The following is a 19,440-nucleotide window of genomic DNA, read 5'->3' as shown; positions in this document are numbered from 1 at the left end:
CTTGGCTATCTGGACAGGAGGTTTTGATATGAGCCAAGTTCTTAAGACTTTCAGGGTTCAAAGGGTCCCAACCAGATGTGAGCTCCTGAAGACAGAAATGGGTCCAACGTGGCATGATATCCTCTAAATCTTTAGCTCTGGGCCCTTCCTCTAACCACCCTCCTTCTCCTACTCCCTATGGCCCCAGGTTTGCCAGCTGGGACAGCCACAGGATCGTATCCTCCTAGCAAACTCCTATTCATTCCTCAAACCCCTACCCACCCCGCCCATGCCCTCTTCTCTAAGAAGGCTTCTTTCCTGCTAAACCCTCCCTAACACACTCCCTCCTGGTGGAAGTGTCTGTGTTCAGGGCTGACTCCCCCAGCCCGAGGGAATCTCAAGGGCTCAACTGAGGCATCTCTTGGCTTTGGCGTCTTCCAGCATGGGTTAGCTGCATGGGATTCATGGCAGAGGAAAGTTTGATGATTCTCAACTCACACACAAAAACTGACCCCACCTTAAATTCAGATCTATTTCAATTTCTGCCAAAGGCCAAGGTTAATTCATTAAACAAACAGCCCCCAGGAAGTAATGAAGACAGGTACCCACCTCCCCCACCCCACTCCAGCCCAGCCCAGCCCCGGCACGAAGAGGCTGGGGCAGGGGGTCTGGCACTGGATTATGGACTAGACCTCCCAGGATCAGGGTGGGTTGGGGGTTAGGGAAGCAGAACTTGAGCCCCCTCCAAACTCCAAACCTGGATCCGTGGTTTGGTTCCCACAGACCTAATTACCCTCATTTGCCACATGCACTAATTACCTCCGTCGTACCAGGTGTCTGGGCGGGGCTGCCCCACTTTCGGGAGGTAGGTCGGGCCCGATTATTTTTGGCTGTGCCGTCCTTGAAGGCTCTACCATCCGTTCATGTCAAGGGCAGAAAGTGGGGCAGAAAAACCAGGACCACATCAGGAGAGACAGTGGGAGACTTGAGAGTCAAGTTGGCCTAGGAGTCCCCTGAGCAGGGATCTGGGCCTCAGACTGAGGGTCTTTGGCACTTACCTGCAGCAAAACCTGGAGAGGCTGAGACTCATTCATCTCTATGGTGGATTGGTCTGGAGGCCTGTTTTGAATGTGAAATAATTGGTGAGAGAGGGCTTGGATTGCGGGTGTTAGTCAGACGGGTCTGGGTGTAAGTCCGGAGTCATCCCAACTTGATGTGTGTTCCTGGGCACATGACCCTCTCTCTTTGCATCTTTCCTGAGGGACCCAACAGGGACCATAAGTTACAAAGAGTGCTCTGGGCAGCATGTATGGCATGTGCAAAGGCCCTGAGGTGAGGGTGGACTCATGTGTTGGAAGAACAGCCAGGAGTCCCGGGTGGTCAGAACAGAGTGAGTGGGAAGAAAGCAGGGGGATGCTGAGGGCCCACGAGGCCACAGGAGCCAGGTGGGACCTCATGGGTGGTGGTGAGGTAGGTGGATTTCCAAGTACCCCAGGGTACTGGGGAGCCATGGGAGAGTTTGGAGCCACAGAGGGAGAGATGTGATCGGATGTGCATTGCAGGCTGGTAGCATCTGAGATCCCCAACAAGGGATTAAACCCAGGCCCTTGCCAGTGAAAGTGCAGAATACTAACCACTGGGCCACCAGAGAATTCCCCAGGGTTTCAACTCTTAGGAGAGAATGAGGTATTTCTATGGGCATCCCAGGTGATTCTAGTGGTAAAGAACCTACCTTTCAGTGCCAGAGACACAAGAGATGTGGGTTTGATCCTTAGGTCAGGAAGATCCTCTAGAGAAGGGCATGACAACCCACTCCAGTATTCTTGCTTGAAGAATCCCCGTGAACAGAGGAACCTGGTGGGCCACAGTCCATAGGGTCACCAAAATCAGACACTACTGAAGTGACTTAGCACACATGCAGAACACTATACAATGTGCAGAGCAGCGGCAGGCCCTGAGCCTCAGTTTCCCAGTCCCAGCAGAGTCCAGAGGCTTTGGCAGCCCCAGGACACTCTGGACCCTCAGCCAGGGAACCTCCCCCCACCCCAAGCTCCCACATTCCGGCCAAGCAGCCTACATGGACTCCCTTCCGCCTGCCCTCTCCTCCTACTCGCCTTCTGGGGCCATGAAGGAACAGCTGTGGGAACAGAGAGCGGGAGGCCTCGGGAAGGCTGCGTGGAGGGGCTCCGGGGGCCGTGTTCCCGCTTGGCGACAGCCCCCGTGGGGCCGCTGGGTGCCGAATGTTCTTGCAGGAACTGGGTGACTCAGATGCCTCCTCCTCCTCCCTCGGTCTGCCAGGGGAGGTCGTTCCTGGTCCCCAGGCACAGGCTAGAGTCAGCATTCACCCCTCTGGGCCGCCCCCAAACCAGCATCTCCACCCCCGGGATCCCTTAACTGGTGGCATGGCTCACTTTCCTGCTCCAGCAGCTTCCAGGAGTCTCTTGGAGGTTTCAGAGGGAGAATCTAGCACCTTGTTTCCACTGGCCAAGCTCCTGGACCCCATCTCTGAACTTATGCACTTGGCCTCGTTTCTGAGCCTTTGTACTTGACCCCATCTATGGCCTGGAAAATGAGCTCCGCTAAACTTCCTCCTCCAGGAAGCCTTCCCAGCCTCCCTCCACTGCCCCAAGCCTGACACAGGGTATCTCTCTCTGGCTTTGCCCCTACCCCACACTGGGAGTCCTTCAGAGTCTTGACTTGAGTAAAGGGCTCTCAGGGGCTCCACTGTCTCCAGTGTGGGGTACAAAGAGAAAGGGAGACACCCGCCGTGGCAGCCCGAGGCAGGACCCCACAGGCCGCCTCCTTGATCTGATCTCTAACTTCATTTTTTTTGTTGTTGGCCACACTGTGGAATCTTAGTTCCCTGCCCAGGAATTGAACCCACATTTCCTGCAGTGGAAGAGCTGATTCTTAACCAGTGGACCGCCAGTAAAGCCCCTCTTGTTGTTCAGTCGCTCAGTCGTGTCCGACTCTTCGCGACCCCGTGGGCTGCAGCACGTCAGGCATCTTTGTCCTTCACTGTCTCCCGGAGTTTCCTCAAACTCATGTCCACTGAGTTGGTGATGCCATCCAACCATCTCATCCTCTAGCTTTTGTTTTTATAGAAGAGGAAACTGAGGCTCAAGGGACTCAGGCCAGTTCCCCTGATTAAAAACTAGCTGAGTGGAAAAGCTTGGCCTGAAACCTGAATCTGACAAGCCAGACTCTGCTCCCTGCAACCTTCAGAGTCTTATTTACCCAAAGGAACGGGGCAAGGGTGGTGGTGGGGGGGGTTGGGCTTTCACTTGCCTGCGGGTGGATTTGGTATAATCTAGGCTCAGACTCAAATGTTCCAAATCCATCTCCATGGATACCCTGGGGACTTCCCTGGCCCTCTGTTTCCTCCTCCTCTCTCTCTCTCCCTCTCTTTTTTTTTTTTTTTAATTTTTATTTTTTGGTCACGCCTTGCAGCTTGCGGGATTTGGTTCCTGGACCAGGGGTTGAACCTGGCCCTCGGCAGTGAGAGCTTGGAGTCTTAACCACTGGACCGGACTACCAGGGAATTCCCTGCTTCCTCCCCTTTAAGAAGGAGGTTCTTCATTTTTCAAAAAAAATTACTGATTTGGCTGTGCTGGGTCTTTGTTGTGGCATGTGGGATCTTTGGTTGTGGCATACAGACTCTTAGTTGCTGCATGCGGGATCTCGTTCCCGACCAGGGATCACACCTGGGTCCCCAGCATTGGGAGCTCAGAGTCATAGTCACTGGACCAGCAGGGAAGTCCCTTCTTTTTTTTGACTTATGTTTATTGAGCACCTACTACATGCTAGTACTTTGGGAGGCGCTGCCCTCAGGGGACTCACAGCTATCTGGTGGACGAAATGGATGACAAAGGACAGAGCAGGCTGGCTTCAGTCAGCATTATGAGAAGGAAAGAAAACCAAGCAAAACAATGGACAAAGACAGCTGGTTGGCAAAGGCTGCTCTGAGATGATAGTTCAAGGGGAAAGAGCATGTGCAAAGACCTTGAGGTGGGAACGCACTCAGCCTCTTGGAGCAGCATCAGGTGTGGCTTGAGCAGGGTGAGTAGGGGGCACAGTTGGGGGCCGTGTGGGCAGAGTTTGATAGGCTTGGCATCAGAAGGAGCCTTCTGGGCCCCAGTGAAGAATGGAGACTGGGGAGCCAAGGGAGACTTTTGAGCAGGAGAGCGACAGGATTTGCTTTTATAGGTTGAGGTAAGATTCATCAGGATGCCACGTGGCAAATGGACTGAGGAGGGTGATTCTGATACTTTCCTCTTTGTTTATCATGAAGCAGAGGGCATCCTGGACTGTGCTTGACAAACAAGAGACGTTGTTATCAGTTATCACTATTTCTTTAGGGATGGCCACAGGCTCTGAGCACATGTCCCTCCCGGGTCCTCGAGGAGGAAGCTCATCTTAGCAACCCCCTTTCTGCTTTGTCTGGCCTTCCTCTTTCTCTCTCAGAAACTCTTGACGCTGGCTCTGGTCTTATCACTGAAATCCCAGGCCTCCAATAGTCCGGAAACATCTGGTTTCCGGAGCACACAGATCCTCTAGTACCAAGGGAGGTCACGGAGGAGCCTGCTTTACCCTGGGCTGGAGGAGGGGGACCACTGAGGGACAGAGAAAGGGTCACACACTGGACACCAACCACATATAGGGGAGACACTACCTCTAGGCCGCAGTCAGGGGCCTGGGTTCGAATCCATATGTGCGTGCTAAGTCACTTCAGTCATGTTCGACTCTTTGCAACCCTATGGGCTGTAGCCTGCCAGGTTCCTCTGTCCGTGGAATTCTCCAGGCAAGAATACTTGTGTGGGTTGCCATTCCCTGCTCCAGGGGACCTTCCCAACCCAGGGATTGAACCCGGGTCTCCCACATTGCAGACAGATTCTTTACCATCTGAGCCATCAGGAAAGCCCCCAAAGTCATGTCCAACTCTTTGCGGCCCTATGGACTGTAGCCCACCAGGCTCCTCTGTCCGTGGGATTCTCCAGGCAAGAATACTGGAGTGGGTTGCCACACCCTCCTCCACGGGATCTTCCCAATCTAGGGATCAAACCTGCGTCTCATGTCTCCTGCATTGGCAGGTGGGTTCTTTACCACAAGCGCCACCTGGGAAGCCTGGGTTCGAATCTTTCTCTGTCTTATTCTGGCTGGGAGGCCTGAGAGAAGTGGCCACACACGTCCTAGGAGGGGAACCATGGCTTGGCTCCGCTTGTACTCACCTGGCACAGTTTAAACGCTTGTTGATTGAGGCAGCGGAGCAGCAGAGCCTGTGTGCTTAATGGGACCCGGTGCCAAAAGAAAGTGCAGGGCCCCCTGTCAAAAAATTAGTCAGGTCTTTAAAGACTGTAACATCAGAGCTGTAAGCTCGGAAGCTGACCCCCTCAGCCTCCGGAAACGGTGACACGTGTGATGAGTGTAGCAGGGGCCTTCTTGTCACATCTTGGGGGCCCCCAAAGATGTGGAATTCTTCTCAAAATCCTTTAATTCTCTACGATTACAATCCCCAAATTGAGCAGGGAACTCAGAGTCTGGGAAGGGGGTGTTAGTCTTGCCACATCAAGACTTGAGGTCTCTCAGACTTCCCTGCTGGTACAGTGGATAAGAATCCCCCTGCCCGTGCAGGGTTCAATCCCTGGTCCGGGAAGGTTCCACATGCTGCGGAGCAGCTAAGTCCGTGTGCCACAAGGACTGAGCCCGTGCTCTAGAGTCTGGGAACTGCAGCCACCCAAGTGCCCAAGTGCCTAGAGCCCACGCTCTGCAACAAGAGAAGCCGCTGCAGTGAGAAGCCCGAGCACTGCAATGAAGAGTCGTCTCTGCTCACGGCAACAGGGAAAGCGAGCGTTCGGCAACCTAAGACCCAGCACAGCCAAAAATTTAAAAATTAAAAAAAAAAAAAAAGACTTGGGGTCTCTCAGTGCATCCTCTGGAGAAGGAAATGGCAGCCCACTCCAGTATTCTTGCCTGGAGAATCCCATGGACAGAGGAGCCTGGCGGGCTACAGTCCACGGGGTTGCAAGGGTCAAACACGACTTAGTGACTAAACCACCACCATCATGGCACCCTGGGGCCCACGCAGGATGTGTCTAGCTGCTGGACTGAATCCTTGGGGGTGTCTCTGATGTTCTGGGGGCAACTTCCAGGGAGAAGAAGAGCAGAGACATGAGAGAGGAAGGGCTGAGTGACCCCCACAGAGTTGGCCAGGTGGTCGGTCAGTGGTTCAGAGTGGTCTGCCTTGTCTTATTCATCCATCCACCCATTCACTCACTGTCTGTCCATCCACTCATCCATCTATCCATCCATCCACCCACCCATTCACCCATCCATCTACCTACCTTCCAGAAATGATCCACCATCCATGATCTAACCCCTACTCCTCTATCCATACATCCATCCAGCTAACCTTCCACTTCTCAATCTAGCACACTTCTACTCAATCTTCAAGCCCCAACTCTATGTCCCCTCCTCCATGTAGCCCTCCAGATTTTTCAGACAGAGCACCTGGCCCAGGCCTGATCCCATGGAGCAGAGAGCAACTGTATCTGATTTGGCATCCCCAGGCCTGGCGCTGAGGCTTCTCAGGGAACTGGCAGTACCAGTGTGAGGTGTTGATGAAGGAAAGTTGAAGCGAAAGCGTTTGTCGCTCATGTTGTATCCGATTCTTTGCGACCCCGTGGGCTACAGTCCAAGCTCCTTTGTCCAAGGGATTCTCCAGGCAAGAATACTGGAGTGGGTTGCCATTTCCTTCTCCAGGGGATCTTCCCGAACCAGGGATCAAACCCGGGTCTCCTGTATTGCAAACAGATTAGCTACCAACTAAGACACCGGGGATGCAAAAGACCAGCACTTTCTGCTCATGACCCACTGAGAAATCTCACTCCCCGCAGGCTACAGTTCCCTCTATCAATAATAAAGCCATCATCATATAAGCCTAATGAAATGGCTGCAGGGACGGAAGGAATCCAGGCTTGGCCTGGGTCCTTTCCAGGGAGCAGGAGCTCTAGGAGCAGACAGCTTCCATTGACGCTTATGTGCTGTGTGACATTAAACAGGCCAGACTACCTCTCTGAGCCTCAGTTCCCCCATGTGGAAATTTCTCCATCTCAACCCAAGCCTTTCGGGGTCTTAGTTCCCCAATCAGGGATTGATTCCAGGCCTCAGCAGTGAAATCTCAGAGTCCTAGCCACTGGACTGCCAGGGAATTCCCTCTCTATCATCTTAATTGCATATTTTCTAAAAGCCCCAGCCCAGCCCCGGACCCCAGGAGCTGGGATGTACAAACTTTACTCTGGATGAGAGGCCAGGAAGAACTAGACTGGAGGAAAGGAGAAGGTGGCTGGGAAGATAAACAACAGTGATGACGGGTGTGGAGGGGGTGAAAGATACCCGCACACGTTTTCTAATGGAATTAGCTTTATGTATTTTCTCTCCTGACTGCCAAAGTAATATGCTCAGTGTAAAAACAGTTTCAGAAAACACAACAAGCATAACATAAATAATCTAAATAGGTCCTTTGTTATAGCATTTAATTTCCTGAGTGAATTTTTATTATGTGCCTATGATATACCTAGTGCTCACTGTTAACTTAAAAAAAACGCTGGCCAAGTGCTGAGTGAGTGAAACATTTATTTGTTTATCTGACTGCACTGTGCCCCTGGGCGAGGTTGCTGCGCGGTGGGTTTCTCACGCGGTGGCTCCTCCTGTTTTGGAGCGCGGGCTCTAGAGCTGGAAGGTTTCAGTAGTTGCGGCTTATAGGCTTAGTTATCCTGCAGCATGTGGAACCTTTCCAGGCCAGGAATCGAACCCATGTCCCCTGTTTGATAGGTGCCTTCTTTTTCTTTTTTTACTTAATTTTCTAATTTTTATTTTTATTGGTGTATAGTTGATTTACAATGTTGTGTTACTTTCTGTGGTACAACAAAGTGATTCAGTTATGTATATGTATATATATACACATAATATTGGAGAAGGAAATGGCAACCCACTCCAGTATTCTTGCCTGGAGAATCCCATGGACAGAAGAGCCTGGTGGGCTATAGTTCATGGTGTTGCAAAGAGTCAGACATGACTGAGCAATGAAGCATGCATGTATATTATATATAGAATTTTTTCAGATTCTTTCCCCATTTAACTTTTATAGAATATTGAGTAGAGTTCCCTGTTCTATACAGCAGATGACAGGCAGATCCTTAACCAATAGACCACCAGGAAAGTCCAGTGAATGAAATTTTAAAAATAAAATCAACACTCAGAAACCACTGTTACTAACATGATTGTCTATTTCACTCTAGATTTTTTTTTTTCCAGCTACAATGGAATCACACTGTACACACAACTTGTCAGTCAAGGCCTACTTCCCACACCAATCAGTACCATTCTACTCTCTTATATTGAAAGACTTCATCATTGTCCAGCTGAAGGCTCTTCTATGATTTACTAAACTGATCCCTGATGGTTGGGCGTCTAGGTTGCTTCCTCCTTTTTGGAGAAAGCCTTAAAAGTGGAATCACTTTGTTGTCCATTTTTCAGGGTTTCTTATGGATACTAAGAGCCACACCTGCTTCCATATTTCCATAGGGGTACCCATATCTCATTCCAGTCCCACTTGATGAGTGTGTCCTTTTTTTTTTTTTTTTTTTTTTTTGAGAGTTATGTTTTATGTGGCAGAAATTTTTAAGAGTTCAAGCTGAAGAGACTGCATCTCAAGTAGCCCTGAGAGAACTGCTCTGAGGAGAAGAGCCAGGTTATATAGAAGTTTTGCAACAAAGGGCAGGTGGTCTGACTGTCAAAAGATTATTGCCAATTAAAGAAAACCAGGGGCTCAGGGTTAAAGAATCTGCCTGCTAATGCACGGGTCCAGTCCCTGGTCTGGAAAGATCCCACATGCCGTGGAGCAACGAAACCCATGGGTCACCACTGCTGAACCAGTGCCTCTGAGCCCAGGAGCCACAACTGCTGAAGCCCTTGTGCCTAGAGGCTGTGCTCCGTGACAAGAGAACCACCGCAGTGAGGAGCCCGGGCACCACAACTAGAAGCTCCCACCCGCTGCAACAAGAGAAAGACCCAGCACAGCATAAATAAAAAAAAAGAAAATCTGAAAAGGAAAAAGGAAACCAGATATCCCAAGTCAAGGAAACAGTGCTTTCTATGTGTGTGAGAGACTTTATTTTGGGGGCTCCAAAGTCACTGCAGATGGTGACTGCAGCCATGAAACTAAAAGACGCTTACTCCTTGGAAGGAAAGTTATGGCCAACCTAGACAGCATATTAAAAAACAGAGACATTACTTTGCCAACATAGGTCCATCTAGTCAAGGCTATGATTTTTCCAGTGGTCATGTATGGATGTGAGAGTTGGACTTTAAAGAAAGTTGAGCACTGAAGAATTGATGTTCTTGAACTGTGGTGTTGAGAAGACTCCTGAGAGTCCCTTGGACTGCAAGGAGATCCAACCAGTCCATCCTAAAGGAAATCAGTCCTGGATATTCATTGGAAGGGCTGATGCTAAAGCTGAAACTCCAATGCTTTGGCCACCTGATGCGAAGAACTGACTCATTTGAAAAGACCCTGATGCTGGGAAAGATTGAGGGCGGGAGGAGAAGGGGACGACAGAGGATGAGATGGTTGGATGGCATCACCGGCTCAATGGACATGAGTTCCCTCAGGGCTCACCAGCTCACATTGAAGGACTGGAATGTCTGATGACCGTGACAACCTTGTTGATTGATTTGGCGGGAGATATTCCATTTCTCAGTTCCTCCTCTTGGTCCAAAATTCGGCCAGTGTTTGGGAGACATTGTCCATTTCTTTGAGCATTTGACATTTGCAAATAACTATTAGAGATATTTACTTTGCAAAATGTGGATTAAAATCAGAGGCGCCCAATGAGACCCAAGGGGGCCTGAGGAGTGAGTGGTTAATAGGTATGGGGTTTCCTTTGGGGGAGTGATTTCAGCAATGTTCTGGTGTTAGAGGTGATGGTGGCAGAGCACTGTGAAAGTACCGAACGCCACGGCGTTGTATAGTTTATAATGGCTACTTTCTTTTTTGTTGGTTTTTTAAGCTTTGTTTATTTCTGGCTGTGTTGAGTCTGCTGATGCAGCGCTTGTGCCTTCTCTAATCGCAGAGGGCCGGGGTTACTCAGCCTCGTATGCTTGTGTGAAAAGTGGGGACGAAGACTTCCCTGGTGGCCCAATGGATAAGAATCTGCAGGGGACGCAGGTTCGATCCCTGGTCTGGGAGGATTCTTCATGCCACAGAGCAGCTAAGTCCGTGAGCAAAAACTCCTGAAGCCCCAGTGCCCTAGAGCCTGCTCTGCAATAAGAGAGGCGCCGCCGTGAGAAGCCCGGCGCAGCAACAGAGGGCAGCCCCGCTCGTCGCAGCTAGAGGAGGCCTGGGCGGCGCAGTGAAGACTTAGGGCGACCAAAAATAAGTAATAAATAAAATGTAAAGGAAAGAGGAAGGAGAAGTGGGGATGAGCACGGGTGTCCGAGTCGCCACATACAAACAGCGCCGAGCGCCGAGCGGCCTGTGTGCTGCAGGCGCTCCGTCAGCTCCGGGGGCGCCTCTGGATCCTGCAGGGCTCAGAGCCTCTGTGAGTCAGCTCTGCTCTCTGCCAGCGCGGTGACATCAGCCCGGTCACTGCCCTCTGAACCCCCGGCCCTTCCCACCACCACACCTTTGCCCACGCAGTGCCCTTCGCTTGGAATGCCCTTTCCCCTCCCTCCTTGCAAAACCGTATTCAGTCTTTAAACCCACTGGGCGCTTGCTCCTTAAATAGACAGGATGCCCCTGGTTTCGAGGTGACTCAACGCTTGTGAAGTTTTTTTTTAAGTCTTTATTGAATTTGTTACAATATTGCTTCTGTTTTTTATGTTTTGATTTTTTGGCCCCAAGGCACGTGAGTCCTTAGCTGCCTGACCAGGGATCAAACCCGCACCCCCTGCATTGGAAGGCTAAGTCTCCCACCAGTTAAGTCCCAGCACATGTGAATTCTTGTGATGGGCTTATATGAGACTGGTTAAGACAGCTGAGGACCCTAAATTTAGGATTCCAATCCTGGTGTGTCATGACACCGTGATGGAGGGAGTGAGGAATATCCCTGGTCCCTGCCTCCATGGGCCAACCAGAACTAGGGAAGGAGGCCAGGCCAGGGGGGTTCAGTGGGCAAAGTGCAGGGCCCTGGAACAGTAGGGAGGGAACTCAGCAAAGGGGGAGCTGGTAGCAGCTCCCCGCCACTGTGCAACTCCATAAAGAAACAAAGAGGAGGCCTCGGGGGACTGAGCTGTAGCCTGCCTCTGACCTCCATAAACAGGCTCCCTCTGTGGCCGGGAGCCTTGGGATGAAGTGGATGGCTGACAAATAACCTGCAGGAACCGCAGTCTCCTCTCTGGCCTCCTCCTGGGCCTCTTGCCTCCAGTAGGCTCTGCACCCCGGGCAGGGCCTTGAGGTGGGCAGGGCCGAGACAGAGCGTCCTTCTGATGCTTGAGGGTGCTGGGGAGCCGTGACCCTCCAGGGTGAGCCCAGGAAGGGTGTGGGGAGGCACAGCCACCGGCTGGAGCTGAGAACTGAGGAGGGAGACTCGTTAGGACTAGAGGCCTGAGTGAACGTGGGTTTGGCAGTGAGAGGCATCAGGGGTTTTGGTCTCGGGGCCTGGAGTGGGTGAGGACGATGGCCTGACCCAAGGATGCTTTGGAGACATATGGCATCGAGAGAGGGACATTCAGGGAACTTCTGGCCTGGGATTCTGGGATGCAAGTCCTTTCCCAGCCTGCAATCCTGCGAATCATGTGGGGCATGGAGTCGTTACTCAATAAACCCTGGCTGGGAGAAAGTGGAGAGGCCTATATACACAGGGAGGTCCAGGCCTGGGGGGGAGTGCGGGGAGGTTTATTCAGCATGCATTGAATCCTGTTGGGTTGAGCCTGGGATGCCTCTGGGGACAAATAGAGACCTGGGTCTATTATCACAGAGTAACAATTCAGTGCAGAAGATATTTGTGTGTGCATGCTAAGTCACTTTGGTTGTGTCTGACTCTTTGCAATCCTATGGACCAGAGCCTGCCAGGCTCTTCTGTCCGTGGAATTCTCCAGGCAAGAATACTAGAGTGGGTTGTCATTGCCTCCTCCAGAGGATCTTCCAGACCCAGGGATCGAGCCCACGTCTCTGATGTCTCCTGCATCAGCAGGCGGGTTCTTTACCGCTAGTGCCACCTGGGCAGCCCACAGAAGACATAGTCAGAGAAATAAATGTCTAAGTTTGAATGGAGCTATTGGAAAGAAAAGAGTTAGCTCCATGAGAGCTTCATCAGGTGACTTAAGCTGGGCTGGGGAGCTGGGGAAGGCTTTTGGAGGATGGCCGGAGCTCAGGGGTGGAGAACTCAGTGACAGAGGCAGGCAGGGAGAAGGTGTTTCTGACGAAGGGTGCTGCATATGCAAAGGCCTAGGAGTGGGGATGAGGTAGATGTCAGTGTAACCGGGGCGGGGGGGGGGGGGGGGGGCCTGAACTCCCTCGGGGGTGGGGCCAGCGGGAGGGGCAAGACGGGGCAGGGTCTTGCTGGGGTTTTATCCCTAGTGTGCTGGGGGTGCACGGGAGGATTTGGAGAAGCACTCTGAAGCAGAAGCCGGGAGGAGGAGGGGCTTGGGGCCTCTGGGAAGAGACTGGGGCAGCTGGGGTGGGGGTGTCCAGGTGGAGAGAGGTGGGCTGACGCGGGATGTCTTTGGGATAAGAAGATGTCCTACAGTTGTCCCTCAGTCTTCATGGGGGCATTGGCTCCAGGATCCCCCTTGGATACCAAAATCTGTGGATGCTCAAGTCCCTTATATAATATGGTGTAGTATTTGCATATGAGTCATGTACATCTTCCTGTACATTTTCAATCATCTCCAGATTACTTATAATACCTAACACAATGTAAATGCTATGTTAATGGATGTTGCTGGTACAAAGCAAATTCAAATTTTGCTTACTGGAACTTTCTGGATTTTTTTTTTCTTGAATATTTTTGATCTGTGGTTGGAGAAATCCAAAGAAGCAGAACCCATGGATACAGAGGGCTGACTGTATAAGACATCTTTGGGGATAAGGTGTCTGAAGGAGTCACTTGTTCGGAGAGAGGCTGGCCTTGGGCCAAGCCAAGGACCGAGGAGGGTGTGGCCTTCTCTTCCAGGAGACAGCTCCACGGAGCCCATGGACTGGGGGTTGAGGAGTCTCTTCCATGATGAGTGTCTCTGAATGGTGGCCGTGAGCCTGTGCAGGTGCCCGTCCTCTGGGAGCAGGACAGAACAGTGAGGAAGTGCCCAGGGCTTTGCTGAGAGCCAGTCCATGCTATAGGGACCCCACGGCATGGGCGGGGGTAGCTCGGGTGTCCAGCATGACTGTGTGAGGGGGGCAGATGCACACTCTCCCTGGGCCTCACTCACTTCAGCTACACCAGTGGGCATTAACACCAGGCTCTAGGGCTGGGTGAGGATTCACTGGGATGAAATGTGAAGAGGAGCCGCTGATGGGGCTTCCTGTGTACCCCTTGCACCTGCTCAGCTCCCAGCACCCTTTCTCTGGCCATGGCTCTCTTTGCCTACCTGGGGGGCTGGCCAGAAGTGCCAGGTCAGTGATACCATGTCAGCCCAGGCCACTTGACGTCAGCCTTGGGGTGGCACTGCTCCGAGGTGTGCCCTAGGCCATCTTGCGAGACTCTCAGTGGACACAAGCCCCAGTTGCCCGCAGCACTGCCTGCAGAATTCCACCCTCCGGCTCCTGCATCTTAGGTCTTCACCTTCCACCAGGTCTTCCTGGGGTCACCTCCCAAGTAATCCAGGGACCCTCAAGTCCTTGTCTTAGAGTCAGTTTTTGGGGGCCCCCAAATTGCCAATGAGGCTTCCCAGGTGGCTCAGTGGTGAAGAATCTGCCTGCCAATGCAGGAGACCTGGGTTTGATCCCTGGGTTGGGAAGATCCCCTAGAGGAGGGCATGGCAACCCACTCCAGTATTCTTGCTGGAGAATCCCAAGGACAGAGGAGCCTGGCGGGCTACAATCCATGGGGTCACAAAACAGTCAGACATGACTTAGCAACTAAACAGCAAGAACACTTCTGACAATGAATGGGCTGGATTTGCTCGTTCTACAGCCGTTTAAAGGGAACCGCACCCCCCTAGCCCTGCACTCCCCACCACCTGACCAGACCCTCCCCACCTCTGGGGTATTTGAACCTCCCAAGTTCAGTGTGATGATCTCCATGACATGGATGCAGAAACCAAACCCAAGGACTGTGAGGGCCATGGCCGAGGGCCCACAGCGCAGGAGAGACGGCGGCAGTGTGGGGCTTCGAGCGTAGGCTTCCAAACCCTTCCCATCCTCCCAGCTCTTCCCAAAGGCTCAGTTTGTCTGGGGCTTGGGGTGTGAGTTGGGGTGAGGTATCTTTCCGGGGGGGACAGATTGAGGAGACTCAGGCAGACTCTGGGCCAGGACTCAACTTCCAGAGTTGGCTGCTCGGCCCCTCCCTCGCCATGTGCCCCGTGAAACTGCAGGTTGAATGCACTCTCCTCCTCCCCAACCCAGGGCACGTTGGAGCATGCCCTACCAACAGGAGGATCTGGGCTCGCTTCCCCCAGCCCACATTCCTTCTCAGCTTTCAGCTGCCCAGCACCTACCCCTCTCCCCACTCCAGCTACCCTCAACAGTCTCGTCCTCAAAGGTGTCAAGCATATCCCAGGTTTTACACCTTTGCTTGAGCAGTTCTCTCTAAGGGAACTTCTGGGGTCTGTTGGAAACCAGCCATGGATGTTCCTAGATGCTCCTGGAGTAAGGGTGGGACCAGCTGGGAATGACTGAGTCGTTACAGCCTGCTTGCTAAGTCGATTCAGTGGTGTCCAGCTCTTCGCAATTGCGTGGATGGTAGCCCACCAGGCTCCTCTGTTCATGGGATTCTCCAGGCAAGAATACCGGAGTGGGTTGCCATGCCCTCCTCCAGTGGATCTTCCTAACCCAGGGATTGAACCCGTGTCTCTTACATCTCCTGCATTGGCAGACAGGCTCTTTATCACTAGTGAGGAGCTCGTAGCAGAGGGGAATCCTTGCTTCTGTTTGCTTGGTTTAGGTTTTTTTGGCTACACCACACGGCATGTGGGATCTTGGTTCCCTAATCAGGGATCAGACCCGGTCTCCTTGCAGTGGAAGCACGGAGTCTTAACCATCGGACCCCCAGGGAAGTCCCCAAACCCTCACTGTTAAAGCACCTACTCTGTTCTGTCTCAAAGCCCAGGCTGGTAACTCCCCCTTGACCTGACCAGTCTCACAGGCCCACCTTGCAGGTAAGGAAACAGATTCAGTGCTGACCCTGGGCGCCCCCCAACCTGCTGGCTTCTCCCTCAGCAGCAACCTTCTTCAGCCACCGCCTGTTTCCACATCTCCTTACCTAAGTGAACAACTCCAAACATTTATTGAGTGCCAGTTGTATGCTCAGCATCCAATGTGACTCCTCAAAGTCCGCTCAACAGCCCATTATGAATGGGCAAACGGGCACAGGGCAGTCAAGGTCCTTGCCCAGCTGGGGAATGAGGGTCTAGGTTTGGAGGAGGGAGCTCAATGTACAGAGAGGAAAACAGGAGTGCAGAAGTGAAGTGACACACCCCAGGTCACACATCCAGGATGTGCAGGAGCAGGTTTTGAGGTGACACTATTCCTGAGTCCCCCGTATAGAGGGAAAAGGGGGGAGGCCCAGAGGTCAGTGGGCTGCCAGAGGACACCTGGATGCCAGCATTGAGGGCAGGACTTGGACTGTGCACTCCTGGGGGTGGGGGGCAGGGCTACCCCCACAGGAGGGCTCAGCTGGGATGCACCTGTGCACCTCTTGGAGGATGGCTTTAAAGGGGGCTCGTGGGGCGAGGCTATTCAGAACCGCTGGATGGAGTCATGGGGTGAGGGAGGGGCAGATCGCTCCATTTCGTGGGCAGGGCTGGGCCCTCTGTTCTGTGGAAGGGCATTAGCGTGCCGAATGTCCGCGAACATGCTGGGGCGAGATTCAGCAGAGCAGCTGCACGTGCCTGTGAGTAGACTGTGGTGTCTGTTCCGGCAGCTCCAGCAAGAAACTGCAGGGCCACGTTGTCCATGCGCTGTGGGGGGAGGGGCTGCCACTTTCAGCTGCTCTTCAAGGAATTGGGATCCCCACCCTCTGTCTGAGCCCCCCTCCCCTTGGTGTCTCTAAGCCTCAGTTTCCAAGTCTGACAAAATATTTGCAACTTACGTCACAGACAAAGGGTTAATATATACCTAATACAGAGTTCCCAGAAATAAAGAAGAAAGTCAATTACCCTATGTTTAAAAATGGACAAAAGATCACATTAAATAAATACACTGGCCCTGAAAACATGCTCGACCTTGCTCTCATAAGAGAAATGGGAAGTTTTAATCCCAATTTCTTTTATCCATCTCTATCCTTTCATCATTCCTATACCTGGACGGCAAGTGTGATGGCTGGAGCTGAGGCAGTTATCTTGGACCATGAGACATTAGGCATGAAGACTAGGAAACAAGGCTGATTTCCAGAGGACTTTGTAAAACAGTACCACACCTGCCCTGGACTATCTATCTCTGGACTTTTACAAGATAGAAAATAAATTTCCATTTTGTTTGGGGAAGAAAATATATAGAGATAGAAATATAACCTTACATCCTTGGTGAGGCTGTGAAGGAACAGGTACTTCTGTTCATTGTTGGTGGGAACGTAGCCTAGTGTAACGGCATGGTGGCAGTATGCGGTGAATTTATGACTGTTCTGGGTCTTTGCCGCTACACACACAATTTCTCTAGTTGCAGCGTTCACACTTCTCATTGTGGTGGCTTCTCTTGTTGCAGAGCATGGGCTCTAAGCTTCGTCGTCCCATGGCAGGTGGGGTCTTCCTGGACTGGGGACCAAACCCCTGTCCCCTGCACTGGTAGGCAGATTCTCAACCACTTGGCCACCAGGGACATCCCATGTTCATCTATCCTATGAACCAGCATCTCTGCTTCTAGGAATTTTGTCCAAAGAGATGAGTGGGAAGTGCATGATAATAAAAGAGACTGGAAGGGACCTAGAGGGGATGATGGGATGAACTATCCATGCATCCACCCAAAGGAATACACCATTGTAAAAAACAACAAGTAAAAGCTCTATATTACTGAAGTCATCTCCGAGGTATGTTATAAAGTGCAAAGGGCAAGCTAGAGAAAAGTGCGTGTATTGACAATAGGTTAACATTTCTCTAAGGGGGATTATGAATGTATATTTACTTGCTTACATTTAAAAAGGAACAATAAACCTCAATATTTTAAAGGAAAATAGGGTGAAAGGGACAAGCTAAAAGCTGATTTAGCTGAGCTTATCTTGTTTTGTAAATATGACTTTGGGGTCATGTGAATGTTTTGCATAGTTAGAAAACAAAACTAAATGAAAGAGAGAGGCAAAAAAAACCCTTGAAATAAAAAAAATGAGACAAATGGCGAATCCCCTGGCAGTCTAGTGGTTAAGACTTTGTGTTTTCATTGCCAGAGCCCTGAGTTCAATCCGTGGTCAGGAAACTAACATCACACAAACTTGTGCAGGATGCCAAAAAAACAAGATAGAGAAAGGGACAAATGAACTTAATTGTGGTTTTGAGTTGGTGGCTTAAGCGCACGAACAGGAATTGTTTCAGATGACTTTCATCTGAAACACAGTCATCTGAACACAGTATAACTACGTAAAGCACATTCTCTAATGGGAAATCATAATGTTAGTAATAATATTGATGTTGCTATTCTGAAACTATTATATATATATATATTTTAGATAAAGCAAATAAGTCATTTTGTTAATGTTAGAAACCAAGATTCTCAGTGTTAGAAGACAGATGTACAAATAGAGCAAAGAAATGAAATCTTGCAATCCTAAATAACTGAATTGGAAAATCAGTAAGAATACAGCATGTACTATCTCTTAAACAGAAAAAGCATGCTCTTGCTCTCTACACTGAAAAGGCCTAGAAACAGTGACCAGATCTGCAGCAGTGAACACCCCTGATGCCAACTCTGGTCTCTAATTACCATTTCCCATGAAAGAAGCCAAGGCTCCTGGAGGAACGGCTGGCTCCTGAACTGGGCAGGAAATGGGCCAAAGGATCCAGGAGCATCTTGTGAGGCCAGAAAGCAAGGACGCTTCTAAAGACCTGTGGGGAGGGACTTCCCTGGTGTTCCAGTGGTTAAGAACCCCACACTCCCAACACAGGGGGCCCGGATTCCATCGCAGGTCCAGGAACTAGATCCTGCAGGCAACAGCTAAGACAGAGACAGCCAAAAAAAGGAAAACAAACTTTTGGTGTCTTTAGTGGAAAGAAGGGAGAAAAGAAGGGAAGGAAGGAGGGGAGGAGGGAGGAAGGAAGGGAATTTCCTGGGTCTCCACTGAGAGGTGCTCAGGATCATCTCACTTTTCGACCAGCTGCACTCAGATGCCTGACACTTGTCAGCATTCAGAAGCAGAGTGGTGTTTGGGCTGATTTTGCTATTGTCCTGCAGGGCACAGAGCCAGCCTGGGCACCCCCTTCTCTCAGGAGGACCCCGGCCTTGCCTCTCCCCTCTCTACTCCTGGGTGAGCAAGGTAACCTCTCTGAGCCTCGGCCCCCTGAGACCATCCTTAGCTTGTACTGGAGAGGTCCAGTGAGGCATCTCTTGGAAGACCCCCGCCTTAGTTCCCTTCTCAAGGCTGGGCAAGTAGGGAAGCCCTTCTGGGCCTCCCTTTCCTCTTCTGGGTGGCCATGAATCTCACGGCTGAGGTGGGGGTGGGGGCCCAAAGGCCCAAATTCACCATCTACTCTCCAGTCTAGGGTTTCAGTTATAGCAGTGGGGGCCAGAGAGATGACATACCCCCTGAAGCAGCGGGGAGGGAAGCAGAGAGAAGTACCTGAAGCTCTGCCAATTAAGAGCCCAAGGAAAGCAAGGAGTGTAACCATGGCTCTGCTCAGCTGATTAGACACCAGTTTTCCCGTGCGTGCATGTTCAGTGGCTCAGTCCTGTCTGACTCTTTGCAACCGTTTGGACTGTAGCCTGCCAGGCTCCCCTGTCCAGAGGATTTTTCAGGCAAGAATACTGGAGTGGGTTGTCATTTCCTCCTCCAGGGGATCTTCCCAACCCAGGGATCGAAACCAAGTCTCCTGCGTCTCCTCCACTGGCAGGTGGATTCTTGGGCATCCCTGGGATGTTGGGCATCCCTGATTTCCCAGCGGCTCAGTGGCAAAGAATCCACCCACAATGCAGGAGAGATGGGTTTGATCTCTGGGTCAGGAGGATCCCCTAGAGAAGGAAATGGAAATCCACTCCCCTTTTCTTGCCTGGGAAATCCTATGAACTGAGGAGCCTGTTGGGCCACAGTCCATGGGGTCACAGAAGAGTTGGACATGACTTAGTGACTAAAAACAAGTGGCTCCCACGCTTCCCTGCTTGCCAGT

At 51.5% G+C, this 19,440-nt stretch overlaps 1 long non-coding RNA gene across 1 annotated transcript; it reads right to left on the bottom strand.

Annotated features, from left to right (window-relative positions):
- Positions 1 to 721: 721 nt before the first annotated feature.
- Positions 722 to 1,746, bottom strand: LOC122699209. The gene is made up of 3 exons (XR_006342569.1): positions 1,712 to 1,746; positions 1,038 to 1,098; positions 722 to 889 (listed from the first exon to the last, which is right to left on the bottom strand). It is a non-coding gene; the product is annotated as an uncharacterized LOC122699209 (long non-coding RNA).
- Positions 1,747 to 19,440: the final 17,694 nt, after the last annotated feature.

Source organism: Cervus elaphus, chromosome 9 (assembly GCF_910594005.1).
Source record: "Cervus elaphus chromosome 9, mCerEla1.1, whole genome shotgun sequence".
Classification (NCBI taxonomy): domain Eukaryota; kingdom Metazoa; phylum Chordata; class Mammalia; order Artiodactyla; family Cervidae; genus Cervus; species Cervus elaphus.
This window is presented reverse-complemented; position numbering and strand designations above follow the sequence as displayed.